The 14,777-nt window shown below is 35.2% G+C and overlaps 1 pseudogene; it reads left to right on the top strand.

Annotated features, from left to right (window-relative positions):
* Positions 1 to 5,930: 5,930 nt before the first annotated feature.
* The window catches only part of LOC135587693 (uncharacterized), a 35,133-nt pseudogene continuing 26,286 nt past the window's right edge, over positions 5,931 to 14,777 (top strand).

The following is a 14,777-nucleotide window of genomic DNA, read 5'->3' as shown; positions in this document are numbered from 1 at the left end:
TTCTGAAGGAGATGGCAAGTAGTTGGCACAAGTGCTTTGTAGCTCAATCATGTTTATTTTTAACTTCCGAAGATGATTTGCGAATTCACATCAGGTAAGAAAGATACTCATAACAAAAACATACAACAGAGTTGTAGGCTCCAATTTTCCTATGAAATTCTGTATAAGTATTTTTGAGATGGGAGCAACTATATTGCGGAGATCTCTTACTCTTCTTGGCAGTCACCAGTGATAGATACTGCCACTTCATAATTTTATCATGAGCAAAGGATAAATTTGTCATTATTGCCTTAACAGATTCCACATCAGCTTCCTCATGTGAGACGAGTAGAGCACCAGTGAGAGTTGCAATCATATAACAGCAAGAGATTTCATTTGTGGCCATACACGTGAAGAATTATTTCGCATGGAAGATCAAATTTGGGTTTCTTTTTATTATCTGCTGCATAAGACCGAGGTATGCAATGATTGCTCATCCGAAAGCACTAGCAAGGTTTTCTATTAAGACTGAGATGTTGTGGTATTTGTCCTGTGAGGGCATGGCATAACGATTGCTCATCCAGAAGCGCTAGAGAGTTTTTCTATTAAAATTGAGATGTTGTGGTATTTGTCCGATGAGAGCATGGCGCAACGATTGCTCATCTGAAACCGCTAACGAATTTTTCTATGAAGACCGAGATGCATCTCAATGTCGTCCATGCAAGCTTGGTGGAACTCTATGAAACAAAAAATGCTTTGCCAGGAGATAGTCCGTGCATGAGGCAACGGAAGATATGGGGTGATGTTGAAGGAAAACCAGTAAGGATAAGAGAGCAATAAACACCAAGCTCAATGACAACATAACCGGTACATCGGTGGATATCAAAACTACCCATAATATGATCAACCGGAACATCGGCAGAAAACCATTATTACTATGTCTATTTTATGCTGAATTTGAAATAATTGATTATCGAATTTGATATGTTTTTAGGCAAGTTCTTTCGACAAAAACATTTTGAGTTTATTTTTTAGTCTAACAGATTAACTTTGACCAAATCATCTCAAGCTTTTATAATTCTAGTTGAACATGATTCTAACGAGGATCGTAATGATTTTTTTTCATTTTATGATAACTTTAGGATTTTTTTAATCAAAATTGGCATGTTTCTTATATGTTGTGCACAAAATTATTCAAATTCCTTTTTAGGGTAACAAAATCAACTTGCATCAAACTTTCTCAAATTTTCGTCATTCTACTTGAACATAATTCAAACAATGGTTGTATTGGTTTGTTCATTTTATGATGAATTATTATCAAAATTGGCATTTTTTTTTATATGTTCAATGCATAAAATTATTTCAATTTGTTTCTTTGTGTAATGAAATCAAGTTTTATGAAACTATCTTAAATTTTGATAATTCCACTTAAACATAAATCTAACAATGGTTGTATTATGTTTTTTCTCATTTCATGATGAATTTAATATTTTTTTATTGAAATTGACACATTTTATAAGTTCGATGAATGAATGAATTTTAATTCATTTTGAAGTGTAATAATGACTTTTATGTATAAATTATGAGAATGAGGAGGATGAGGTGGTGGAGGTGAAGGGCGAAGAGGAGAGGGAGGCGAAAGAGGAGGATGAGGACAAGCAGAAAGAGGAGTGGAATGATGAGTAAGAGTAGGAGGAGGCGAAGTAGGAGAAGGGGGAGAACAAGAAGAGGCGAAGAGGAGGAAGTGGGCATCAATGAACAAAATTAACTAATTTGTTGATTTAGGAATGTGGGACTAGTTATCCACATTTATAATTATGAAAACTTTAGCAATAGAAGAGGAAAAGGAGAGAAGGAGAAGGAAGAGAAGAAGGTGAGGAGAAAGAGGAGAGTGAGAAGGTGGAGGCAAAGGGAAGGAGTAGAAGAGCGAGAAGGTAGAGAGAAGGAGAAGGAGATAGAGGAGTGCAGGGAAGGGGGAGTGGGTAGATAGATAGGGTGGTGGAGGAGAAGGCGTGAAGGGAGGAGGTGATAGAGGAGGAGGAGGGACGACCATTTAGAAAATTTTGAATGGATTCATTAATTAAATTAATTCAAAATTTTAAGAAAATATTATTAAAATTAGGGATAAAGAAATAATTGATCTATTTTTTTAAAAAAGAAAAAGATATTTCATTCAATTCTCATAGGATAGTAAAAAATATAAGTTGAGGTATCTATCTCCCCAAGTTTGGGAAAGAGCCCTAGCAAGCAAAATTAACTAAAAGGTAAGTATCCTCATTTATTAATTTAGGAACATGGGACCAATTAACCATATTTATAGCTATGAAAAGTTATGCAATGATAGGGGTAGCAAAAGGGGAGGAGGAGGAAGTGGTAGAAGAGGGGGAGGTGGCAGAGAAGGAGGAGGAGAAGAAGAAGACAACCTAAGAGAAGTGAGAGGAGGCCGAGAAGAGAAACAAGGCTTAGGATGATGAAAATATTATAAAGATACATTGATGTAAATCAGTTTAAATAGTTATAGAAAAATTACAAAGATTAGGGATAAATTAAAATTTAGAAAAAAATAGATATATGATAAATTTTCAATAGAGGGGTGCTTTCTAATAAAAAGTGATTATGAGAAATTTTTTCGATAAATTACATATTTTTTATTAGAGATTTTTATTTGTAACCCCTCTTTGTTATTTACAACCTCATTTTTAAAATTTTTAATATTCTAAAGATTCTCTGTAAATATATTTTTTTTTTTTTTTCCTTTTTCATTCTCTTCGAGCGACGAGTAGCATTGAAGAGTGATGCCCTTATCTACATATGTTGGATTGTCGAGTGACATCCGTCAAATAACAGGTTGGGGAGGAGGAATGGAGTTGGTGGAGACCAAGGGCAAGGGCGAAGTGGAGGAGGCGAGGGAGAGAAAAAGGAGGAGAGTGGGGGAGGAGATGGAAGTACGAGAGTGAGAGGTGGAAGAGGGGAGGGGGAAGAGAGTGGGAGAGGATATGGAGATAGGGGAAGGCGTGGGTGAGGAGTAGGGGGGAGGTGGAGGGGTAAGGGAAGAAAGTGGGAGAAGCAGGGGTTGCGGGGAAGAATATATATATATATATATATATATATATATATATATATATAATTTTTATAGATTTTTTTCTTAATGCAGAATTTTTATATATTTAAAAATTTTTATCCAACTAATTTGATTCAATTAAGGAATCCAACAACAATGCCATATTAATATATAAGGTTACCCTAGAATACCCTACTCATAATTTCATTCATATTATATATACATATGTAGAAGAAGATGTTATCATGAAATTTACTTATACTATCAAAAATAACATAATGGAAAAGTGGATCAATTTAAAATATTTTAATTGGTAAACAAAGTGACATGCTTTCCCCATTTCAGGATCTATAAATATGACAAACAAAATGATATGCTTTTACCATTATAACATCTGCATAAACTCCTATATTGCACGTATATATAAATAAACACTTTTCATGATAAACTCATCTTCCTATGGTCTCTTTGATAATGTACAATCCCATAATTAGTTTGAAAAATTCATAATATATGTAATAGGAAATCGTAGGACATTTATGAACTTCATATCACATATCATAATATATATGTGTATTCTTATACCGCATATCATATAAAAAAATACATAAAATATTTCACGATGAAAGCATTATAGTATGGCAGATGCCTAATAAGGAGATAAACTTATGATTTAAAGTAAATTAGGACACACGTATGCAAGGATAATTCATAGTACTTATAATATATTTCATATCACATTTACATCATATTTCATTTTATATATATATATATATATATATATATATATATATATATATATATATATATATATATATATATATATATATGTATGTATGTATATGTATACTTCTACACTACATGTCATGATATATTTGTGTATTCCTATATCGTATATCATAACATATATACACAGTCTCTCACCGCATGTCATAACATATAATATATATACGTACTTCCATATCACATATCATAATATATACGTGAATTGCACATCATAATATATTAGTACATTTCTACATCACACATCATAATATGTATATGCATGTTAGTTATTTTCATTGTAATTCTTATATTCTTTATTCATATGTAATGTATATATTAACATTATATTTATAGCTATCTCATGACAATCATCTCATTTAAAACATACTTTATATCTTGAATACCCATAATTTATATGACTACTATTTTATAGTTAGTTAAGCTTATACTTACTTGATTCAACTTAAGTTGATGTTTCCATCGAAGTACCACTATCTCAATGATTAAGCGTGTTAGGGAATTAAAAATATATAAAGTTAGAGCACAAGATCATGATATGCTCAAAGTAAAAACCTTTCATTTTGAATCACTAATAACTCCCACTATAACTAATGATTTGTAGCAAAATTTTGGTAAATCTCTTTGAATTAGATTATATCCAATCTGAAAATTCACTTAAATTTCACCACTGATTTGCCAACAATTCCACCTATAATTAAATGACATTGTTGCTTACCAATCAAATAATTATATGATTTTATGAAATAATTTTATTTCACTATTGTTGTTGATCAAACCATCTTATATTATCATAAAATATTTCAAGAACTTAGGGGACATACAATAATTTTAGCTTAAAATAAAATTATTAGGATGCTAAAGTATTATCATAATTCAACTGCCATCACCTATTCTATGCTATTAAAACTAGGTTGAGACTAGATATACAGAAATGACATTCACTCAATTCTAAAGCCTATAAAACCCTAAGAATCTTTTTAAGATATATCTAAAGAGCTAATTATATCCTTAAGAGTATCAATTCAACTTAAACAAGACCTCTTCACTAAAAATAGAATATTATAAGAATCTCAAATTAAAACAATCATAACTTTATACACAAGTATTGGATTAAAGCAATACACTACAAGCTTAGAATCATAACAAATTTATACACAATATGCCTAAAATTCAGAGATTAAATTAAAGCTTAGGTTACTCAAAAAATATATGAACTTATTAGCCTATAAACTACTAAACCGAAACTTAAGTATAGCTAGGGGAAGAAGTAGATTTTCTTACCTTGTTCTTATGTAGAACCAGGGTCTTTGGCCTTAACGAAGATAAAATGCAGAACTGAGAGGGTTGCTGAAGGAGAGAAAGAGTTTCATGACTTGTTAGGTTGGTGGGGAAGATAAGACCAAAATTTTTATCTCCACTTAATGATCCACTGCTTCAGTCATGCATAAGTAAATCAATTTGCTATCCTCCACACATATTATGTTTAAACATTAAACTCACTTATTTTAAATATGATCAAACTAAGCATTTAGAATCAATTAAAACCTATTACAATACAAATATCACTTTGATTCATTATATACATACTTATAACTTAATATAATCGACTAGCACACTTAGACTTATCCGAAGAATGCATGTTTTCATTACTTATATATATACTTCAAATAATATTTGAAAGAACTTTAAGAGTCAATAACACGAGTACAATATCGCAAATCTCACTTGGTATTTTTGTTTTTGACCCAAAGGCGGATGGATGAGATGAGTTGATTTCGACTCAAAAGGATGAAGAAGACTACGGGAGCGACTACGATATTTTGACCAAGCTTGCTGACCTCATCTTCTCGTATTCTGTCACTTGCGCGGGCTGTTGGTGATTTTGAGTTCCCCCTTTTACACCAAACTTTAATCGATAACTAATTGTTTAGAAACTTCTTAAATAATAACAATATTGGGAGTCGCACTTGAAATTTGCATAATATTTGATTCGAGAATACAAGGCATCAATTTTAAGACTCTTTTTTTTTTTTTTTAAGGATTATTTATGTAAAAACATAAAAGAATGCCAAAATTTGTAATAACAGCCCACCAAACCACACTTGGAAGCGTATTCCTAACTTCTGACGGTCGCCTCTTTGGTGTCGTCTCGTTCCTCCTCTTTTTTCAAGTCTCCCTCCCTCTTCCCAATCATCTTCGATTCCTTGGGTGATTCTCTGGGGCTTGTTTTGGTGACTCGGGATTACTGGGCAGGGATGGGGGATTCCGTGAACAGGGTTCTGTTGACCTCCGCCGGCGATGAGATCTCTAAGGGCATCGCTTACCACTTGGCCAAAGCCGGTTGCAGGTATCTTCTTCTTCTTCTTCTTCTTCTTCTAATTTTTTCCTTCTTTCGATCGTTCCTGATTTTACACTTTTTTTTTTTTTACTTTTAAGAATCTTCGGCTCGTATGTGCTGGTCCTTGTTCTTTCATGTTCTTCGATGCAAGTAGAATGCCTTGGATAGGAAAGGTTGTGTCGGACTAAAGAACCAAGATGTTTGAAATAAATATGAGATGGAGATTTAGAGGTGAGTAGGAGACATATCGGGATCCATCAAGAGGACTAATACAATTTCCCATAAGTTGCACCATTAATTGCATTTTTGATGGCGAATAATCTTTTAATTCTGGGATTTCCGAAAGATTCCAATAATTGGAACCCGACAACTTTTGATTGTAACGGTTAGATCAAACCGTCCCAATGAGGTTCACATGACGAAAATTACTTGCTTTTCGTGAAGGCACAAATTGGATCAAACCAGTCATTAACTGACGATTACAGTGGAGGACCATTTTTTTGCATGCTTGAAACATCAGTGTTTGGTAGATTTTCACTTACAGGATTTGACTTTTTCAATAAATATAAAATTACTACTGATTTCTACATTTGAAAGTTAGTTAGTTTGCTCGTCTCCAACAACTTTATTATCATTTGAATGGTTAATCGATTTGATCTATTTATCAGACGTTGTCACTGTCTATTGGTACAGATGTATTACTGTGTGGTCAAATTACAATTTATAAGACCTCTAATTATTTATGTACAGAAAATGTGTTTAATGATTCTTTTTCTTTCATGAATTAAATGTTATTTCTCTAAGTTCCATTTATGTCTTTGTAATTTTTCTTAATGTTTGCTTATGCTGCTGGTTGTAATATAACAATTAGGTTAGTTTTGATGGGCGATAAAAACCAACTTCAGAAAATGGTGGGGGATATGGCGAGCTCTTTCAAGGAGGTCAATGCATTCAAAATTGTTGGTTTGAATATGGAAGAAGATCTTGAGGCTGTCTTTGATGAGGCAGTGGATTTGGCATGGAAGCTACTAGGGACACTTGATGCTTTCGTTAATTGTTGTGCTTATGAATGTAAATCAGGAAGATTGCTGTTTGTTGGGTCCAGCTCGGGCTTGGACAATTAGGTCTATTGAGCCCAAATCACTAATTGAAAGATAAGGCAAAAGATGAGGGTAGAAAAATCAGAGTGTGTAGAATTTGCTTGACGATCGGTGGCCAAACATTGTCAGTTTTGGCCCAAATTTTATGTGGAGAATCTTTGCAGCAAACTCTACAATCCTAACGGTGTTGATCTACAGTTTACCCTCTCTAAGGTACTTTCCTGCTATATCTACTCTGTGACACCTAGAATTCTCTTTTGAGGAGATCCACCCTTTGTGAGATGTGCTATTCTTGAGCCAAGATCTATGATCTTGATGTTATTGTGATCCCCTGATTATTCTAGAGAAGACCGATTGTAAACCTGTTATCATTACTATTGATAGTGGAAGTTTGAGGTGAACTACGCTCCTGTGGTTTTTCCCACGTTGGGTTTTCCACATTAAAAAGATTTGGTCTCACTGTGTGATTGATTATTTGCTCTATTGTTTATGTTGTGCTGGTTGATATTTTCATTTGGATATCGAGTTGGTATTTTGATGAGAAACCCATTTTGATACACAAAGAGAGAAAAGAATATTCCGCTTTAACAGGTTTTTTCCCAACAAGTGGTATCAGAGCAACACGTTGTTTGGTGCTAGTTTTTCTTGTGTGATTGAAATGGAACAGTCAGATGGTATGATTAAATTGAACTCATCAAATTATTCCACTTGGAGGCGTTTGATGGAAGATTTGTTCTATTGCAAAGATTTTTTATAAGCCTATCAAGGTTAAAGTTAAACCTTCTACTATTGATGATGAAGAATGAGAAGTTCAACATAAAAAAGTTATTGCCTATATTAGAAGATGGATGGATATAAAGTTGCATGAGCATATTTCTGATGAAACCAGAGCTGATGTTGTTTGGCAAAGGTTAGAAAACCTCTTTGCGAAAAAGATAGTGGGAAATATAATTTCTCTCCTCAGAAGGCTCGTAAATTTGAAGTATAAAGATGGTGGTAATATTGTTGAGCACATAAGTCTATTTCAGAGTCTTGCAAACAAACTGATTGCTATGAAAATGAATATAGATGATGAGATGCAAGGATTACTACTTCTCAGCTCTTTACCAGAAAGTTGGGAAACGTATGTGGTGACTATTTACAACTCCACACAAGAGGGGACTCTAACTATAGATATGGTTAAAGACAGTTTGTTAAATGAAGATGCCAGAAGGAAAGAACAAGGTGAATCTTCTTCTGGTGCATTTGTTACTGAAAAACAAGAAAGACGTGGAAGAAGTCATAACAAAAATCCACATAGATATAGAGGAAGATCCAAGTCTAGAAGAGATATCAAATGTTTTCACTGTAACAGGCTAGGTCACATGAAGAAAGAGTGTAGGTTTGGAAGCGAGAATAGAATGAAATTAAGAAAAATGAGAAAGAGACCAATACAGTTGCTGCTGAAGGTAATATCACTGTTGTCTGTGATGAAGGTTGTGTTAGTCTTGTAGCTCAGGACAGTAATTGGGTAATTGACTCTGGTGCTTTATTTCATATTACTTCTCATGGTGATTTCTTTAGATCTTACACTACTAGTGATTTTGGTAATGTCAGAATGGGAAACAGTGGTACATCTAAGATTATGAGTATTGGAGATATTTGCTTGGAGACCAATATTGGGAGCAAATTGATACTCAAAGATGTAAGACATGTTCCAGATATTCGTCTTAACTTGATATCTACAGGTAGACTTGATGATGAGGGTTTTACATACTATTTTGGTGAAAGCAAATGAAAACTCACTAAATGTTCTCTGATTGTGGCAAGAGGAAAGAAACTTAACTCTTTTTATGTCATGGAAGCTAAGCTACACAAAGGATAGATTAATGCAATTCAAAAACATGAAAGTATAGATCTTTGACATAAGAGGCTTGGACATATCAACGAGAAGGGACTTCAAACTCTTGCTAGAAAGCAGTTCTTACTAGAGTTGCAAGGTACATCTCTTAAATCTTGTGATCATTGCTTAGCTGGAAAAACACATAGAGTTGCATTTCAGACATTTCTATCATCTAGAAGATCAGATGTTATTGATTTAGTTCATACTGATGTTTGTATTATGCAAATTAGAACTCTTGGAGGTGTTCTTTATTTTGTTACTTTTATTGATGATCATTCTAGAAAAGTGTGGGCTTTTGCTTTGAAATCTAAAGACCAGGTACTCGATGTTTTCAAGGAGTTTCATGTCAGTGTTGAAAGAGAAACTGACAAAAAACTAAAGTGTATTCGATCAGATAATGGTGACGAGTACAGGGGTCCTTTTAAGAATTATTGCAGGTTCCATGGTATCAGGCTTGAGAAAATAGTTCCTAAAACTCCTCAACAGAACGGTGTGGCAGAAAGGATGAATAGAAACATTGAAGAAATGATTAGGTGTATGTTTTCCCACGCCAAGTTACCAAAGTCATTTTGGGGGGAGGCTCTGAGAACTATAGTTGATCTGATAAATCTTTCTCCATCAGTTCCTCTGAAAGATGATGTTCTAGAGAGAGTATGGAGAGGAAAAGATATATCTTATAATAACTTAAAGAGTCTTTGGGTGTAAAGCATTTGTTCATATTCTTAAAGATGAGAGGTCCAAGCTTGATAGTAAAGCAAAAGCATGTATCTTCTTGAGATATGGTCATGAAGAATTTGGGTACAGATTATGGGATCCAGTGAACAAGAAGATTATTATAAGCAGAGATGTTGTGTTTCTTGAAGACCAATTGTTTGATGATGGTGATAATATTGAGAAGCCAGAAACCTCTATTTATATTCCTTGGAGTTTGAATCCAGTTCCTTCACTTGTAGTTCATGATGATCATGGGGGAGATGAACAAGAAGATAGTGGTGAGAATACCAGTGATGATACACCTACAGTTGATGATGCTGAACCAACTGAACAGGCATCTCCACCACCAGTTGAGATTTTATTGAGAAGATCCACTAGAGAGCGACAACCATCTACCAGATATCCTCCACATGAGTATGTTATGCTTACTGATGGGAGAGAGCCAGAAACTTAGCAAGAAGCTATTCTATATGAGAATAAGAATGAGTGGGTTAAAGCCATGCAAAAAAAATGAGATCCTTGCTTGAGAACCACACCTATGACTTGGTAAAATTGCCTAAAGAGAAGAAAGCTCTCAAGAATAAGTGGGTTTACAAATTGAAGACTGAAAACAATAGCTCACAACAAAGATACCAGGCACGACTAGTTGTGAAAGGATTCAGTCAGAAGAAAGGTATTGACTTTGAAGAAATATTTTCTCCAATTGTGAAAATGTCCTCTATCCGAGTTGTTCTTGGTTTGGCTGCCCACTTGAATTTAGAAGTTGAGCAACTTGATGTAAAAACAACATTTCTTCATGGTGACTTAGAAGAAGAAATTTACATGGAGCAACCAAAAGGTTTCAAAGTCAAGGGAAAAAGAAAATATGGTATGTAAGCTTAGGAAAAGCTTATATGGACTCAAACAGGCACCTAGACAGTGGTATAAGAAATTTGATTCCTTTATGATGAGCCAAGGGTATGATAGAACCACATCTGATCATTATGTGTTTATGAAGAAATTTTCAGATGATGATTTTATTATTTTACTGCTATATGTTGATGATATGCTGATTGTTGGCCATGATGTTGGAAAAATTGGAAAGCTTAAAGGAGAGCTAAGTAAGTCTTTTGCCATGAAAGACTTGGGATCGGTGAAACAAATACTTGACATGAAGATTCTTCGTGATAGGAAGAAAAGGAAGATTTGGTTATCTCAGGAGACTTACATTGAAAAGGTTCTTGAAAGATTTAACATGAGTAAAGCCAAAGCAGTTTGTTCTCCACTTGCAGGTCATTTCAAGCTTAGTTCGAAACAATGTCCTACAAGCGAGAAAGAAAAAGAAGAAATGTCCAGAGTACCTTACTCATTTGCAGTAGGCAGTTTGATGTATGCTATAGTTTGTACTAGGCCAGATATAGCTCATGCAGTTGGAGTTGTCAGCCGATTTCTCTCAAATCCTGGAAAGGAACATTGGGCAGCAGTGAAATGAATATTAAGATATCTAAGAGGTACTTCTATGTTATGTTTATGTTTTGGTAATGATGAACCTGTGTTAGAAGGTTACACAGATGCAGACATGGCAGGTGATACTGATTCCAGAAAGTCCACTTCGGGATTCTTAATGACATTTGCAGGAGGAGCAGTCTCTTGGCGGTCTAAGTTACAGAAGTGTGTTGCTCTATCAACCATAGAAGCAGAATACATAGCAATTACTAAAGCCTACAAGGAAGCTTTATGGATGAAAAAGTTTATACAGGAATTGAGCTTGAAACAGGAAGGATATACTGTTTACTGTGACAATCAGAGCGCCATTCACCTCTCCAAGAATTCAATATACCATTCTAGATCCAAACATATTGATGTGAGATATCACTGAATTCGTGATGTGCTTGAGATGAAAGAATTACAGTTGGAAAAAGTACATACTAATGATAATGGTTCAGATATGTTGACAAAGTCTTTGCTTAAAGAAAAGCTTGAAGCATGTAGGCGAAGAGAGGGCTTGGTACAACCCACCATATGAGCTGGAGGGGGAGAATTGTTGGGTCCAACCCATATGTGGGCTTGGACAATTGGGCCTATTGAGCCCAAATCACTAATTGAAAAAAAGGGCAAAAGGTGAGGGTAGAAAAATCAGAGTGTGCAGCGTGCAAGCGTTCGGTGCGTGCCGCGAGCGGCTTGTAGAGAAAAGAGGAGAGAGAAATAGAGAGAGAAAGATTAGGTTTCTAAGTTTTCTGCTTGACGATCGGTGGCCAAACGTTGTCAGTTTTGGCCCAAATTTTATGTGGAGAATCCTTGCAGCAAACTCTATAATCCTAACGATGTTGATCTACAGTTTACCCTCTCTAAAGTACTTTCCTGCTATATCTACTCTGTGACACCTAGAATTCTCTTTTGAGGAGATTCACCCTATGTGAGATGTGCTATTCTTGAGCCAAGATCTATGATCTTGATGTTATTGTGATCCTCTGATTATTCTAGAGAAGATCGATTGTAAACCTGTTATCATTACTATTGATAGTGGAAGTTTGAGGTGGACTACGGTCCCGTGGTTTTTCCCACGTTGGGTTTTTCATGTTAAAAAGATTTGATCTCACTGTGTGATTGATTATTTGCTCTATTGTTTATGCTGTGCTGGTTGATATTTTCATTTGAATATCGAGTTGGTATTTTGATGAGGAACCTATTTTGATATACAAAGAGGGAAAAAAATATTCCGCTTTAACAGGTTTTTTCCCAACACTATTTGTATTGATAAAAATAATGTTTATATGATTACAATGCTATGAATTTATATAGTTTTTCTATTGTAAAAGCTAGTGATTGCATCCTAGTAAGCTTCAAACTATTAATGTGTTACAAATTTCATTTGACGGTTATAAGATTATATTAGCATATATAGCCTCACATTGAACACGATAAATGACTAGAATAGCACTGGCTAGGGGACAATTTGCATTGACAGATAAAAGAACTTGACAAGGGTACATCTGAAGCTATAATTGCAATGCTGGTTATACAATTTATACAAAAAGCAAAACACGGTTTTTCTGTATTCTTCATTTTTCAAGTTTTAAAGGGTTAATCCAGGAATATAGTTAGTCATACATGTAGATACTCATGCTAATATTTGGTTTATGTAGGGAGAATGTATAGTAAAACCACTTATGTAAATTCTAACAAGTACATAGAAGTCCTTTTCCCCCCCTTAAACTTGAATCCATTGATATGAAAAAAAAGTTCCAATAACCCAATAAATCTGATGCAGACACCAACCTAGTTATATTGTGTGAGTAGATTTGCAAACCTGGTTCTCTTGGCATAGTTTTGGTTCTCTTGGCATAGTGTCTGATAATTGTTAAAGCAGCTAGGACAACTTGTGAGACTGAAAACTAATTCTAAGGTAAATAGCAGTGATTTAAAAAGGCACTCGGGCACTCGCCTAGGCGCTCAAGCAGGGCGAGGCGAGGCCCGAGCGCCTCACTTCACTTCTAGGCGGCGCGCTTCAAAGAGATGTCGCTTGGGTGCTCTCCCGAGCCCAGGCGTTGGGCGTTTCAGGCAAGCGCCTGGGTTAAACCAGGTGATCGAACCAGGATTTTAGGTCTGGTTCGGTCTCCGGTTAGTTGGTTCAATCGAACCAACTAAAACCGATATCAGTTGTCACTGCCCAACCCTAACCCTGCTCGTTGCCGCTGTCGCTCTCGCTCCCGCTGCTCGCTACCGCTACTGCTGTCGTCGCTCCCATTGCTCGTCGCTCTTGCTCCCGCTGCCACTGCACGCCACTATCGCTGCTGTCGCTGTCACCGCTCCCGCTCCTGCTCCCGCTGCCGCTGTCGCCGTTCCCGCTGCCGTTGCCTCCTTACACTCCCGCTGTCGCTGCCTCCTTACACTCCTGCTCCCGCTCCCGCTGCCGCTGCCGCTTCCTCTTTTCTTAGTCAGCACCCCTTTACACTCCTCTTCCTTCTTCTCCTTCTGTATACAGTTAATAGTATACAGTTAACAATATATAATTAACAGTATACAGTATACTAATAATAGTATTTATATTTATTAGATTAATAATATATTATTTTAATTTTAATACTATTAATTTTTATTTATTTAAAATTATTGTTAGGTTTCAAGATAAATGACAAGTGTACATAGCAACTCAATAGAGTCTCCAATGGCATAAAAAAAAGATTCTGCATGGAAGTATAGTTATCTGAAGGATCCGAAAGATCCTAATGTAGTGACTTGCATATTCTACGATAAGACTACTAAAGGTGGTATTTTTCGTGTAAAACAACATCTAGTAGGAAATTTCAAGAATACAACAGCTTGCAAAAAGTGTCCACCCGAGGTAAAAGAAGAGTTGCTGAGTTATATGAATGAAAAGAAGAAACAAAAGAATGAATCTTACGGGAATTTACCAGAAGATAATGTTGAACATCTCAAGGATGAAGAAGAAGATTATTCTATGAGTATTAACCTAAGTGGGAAAAAAGTATACGATAAAAAAGGAAAAGAAGTTATGAGTACTAAGAAGGGTAAAAAAGGACCGATATATCTATATAGGTTTCAAGGATCTCAGAAACAACAAGGGCAAGCAGGAGACTCAAAATTTAGACAGATAAATATAAGTGATGCTTGTGATAAAGAAATAAGAGAAAGAACAATTCAGCACATTGCTCGCTTCTTCTATCAGGCTAGTCTTCCCCTTAGTACAACTCGTTTAGACAGTTTTAAGGATATGATTGAAGCTATTGGAAGATATGGTGCAGGATTAAAACCTCCAAGTTATTTTGAGATGCGAGTTCCATTATTGCAAAAATAGTTGAATTATACAAATGATTTACTAAAGGGTCATAAAGAATTATGGACAACACATGGTTGCTCTATTATGTCAGATGTTTGGACTGACAGGAGGCGCAGGAGTATAATTAATTTTATAGT

Source organism: Musa acuminata, chromosome BXJ1-8 (genome assembly GCF_036884655.1).
Source record: "Musa acuminata AAA Group cultivar baxijiao chromosome BXJ1-8, Cavendish_Baxijiao_AAA, whole genome shotgun sequence".
NCBI lineage: Eukaryota > Viridiplantae > Streptophyta > Magnoliopsida > Zingiberales > Musaceae > Musa > Musa acuminata.
The sequence above is the reverse complement of the archived record's forward strand: the minus strand, read 5'-3'. Positions and strand labels throughout refer to the sequence as shown.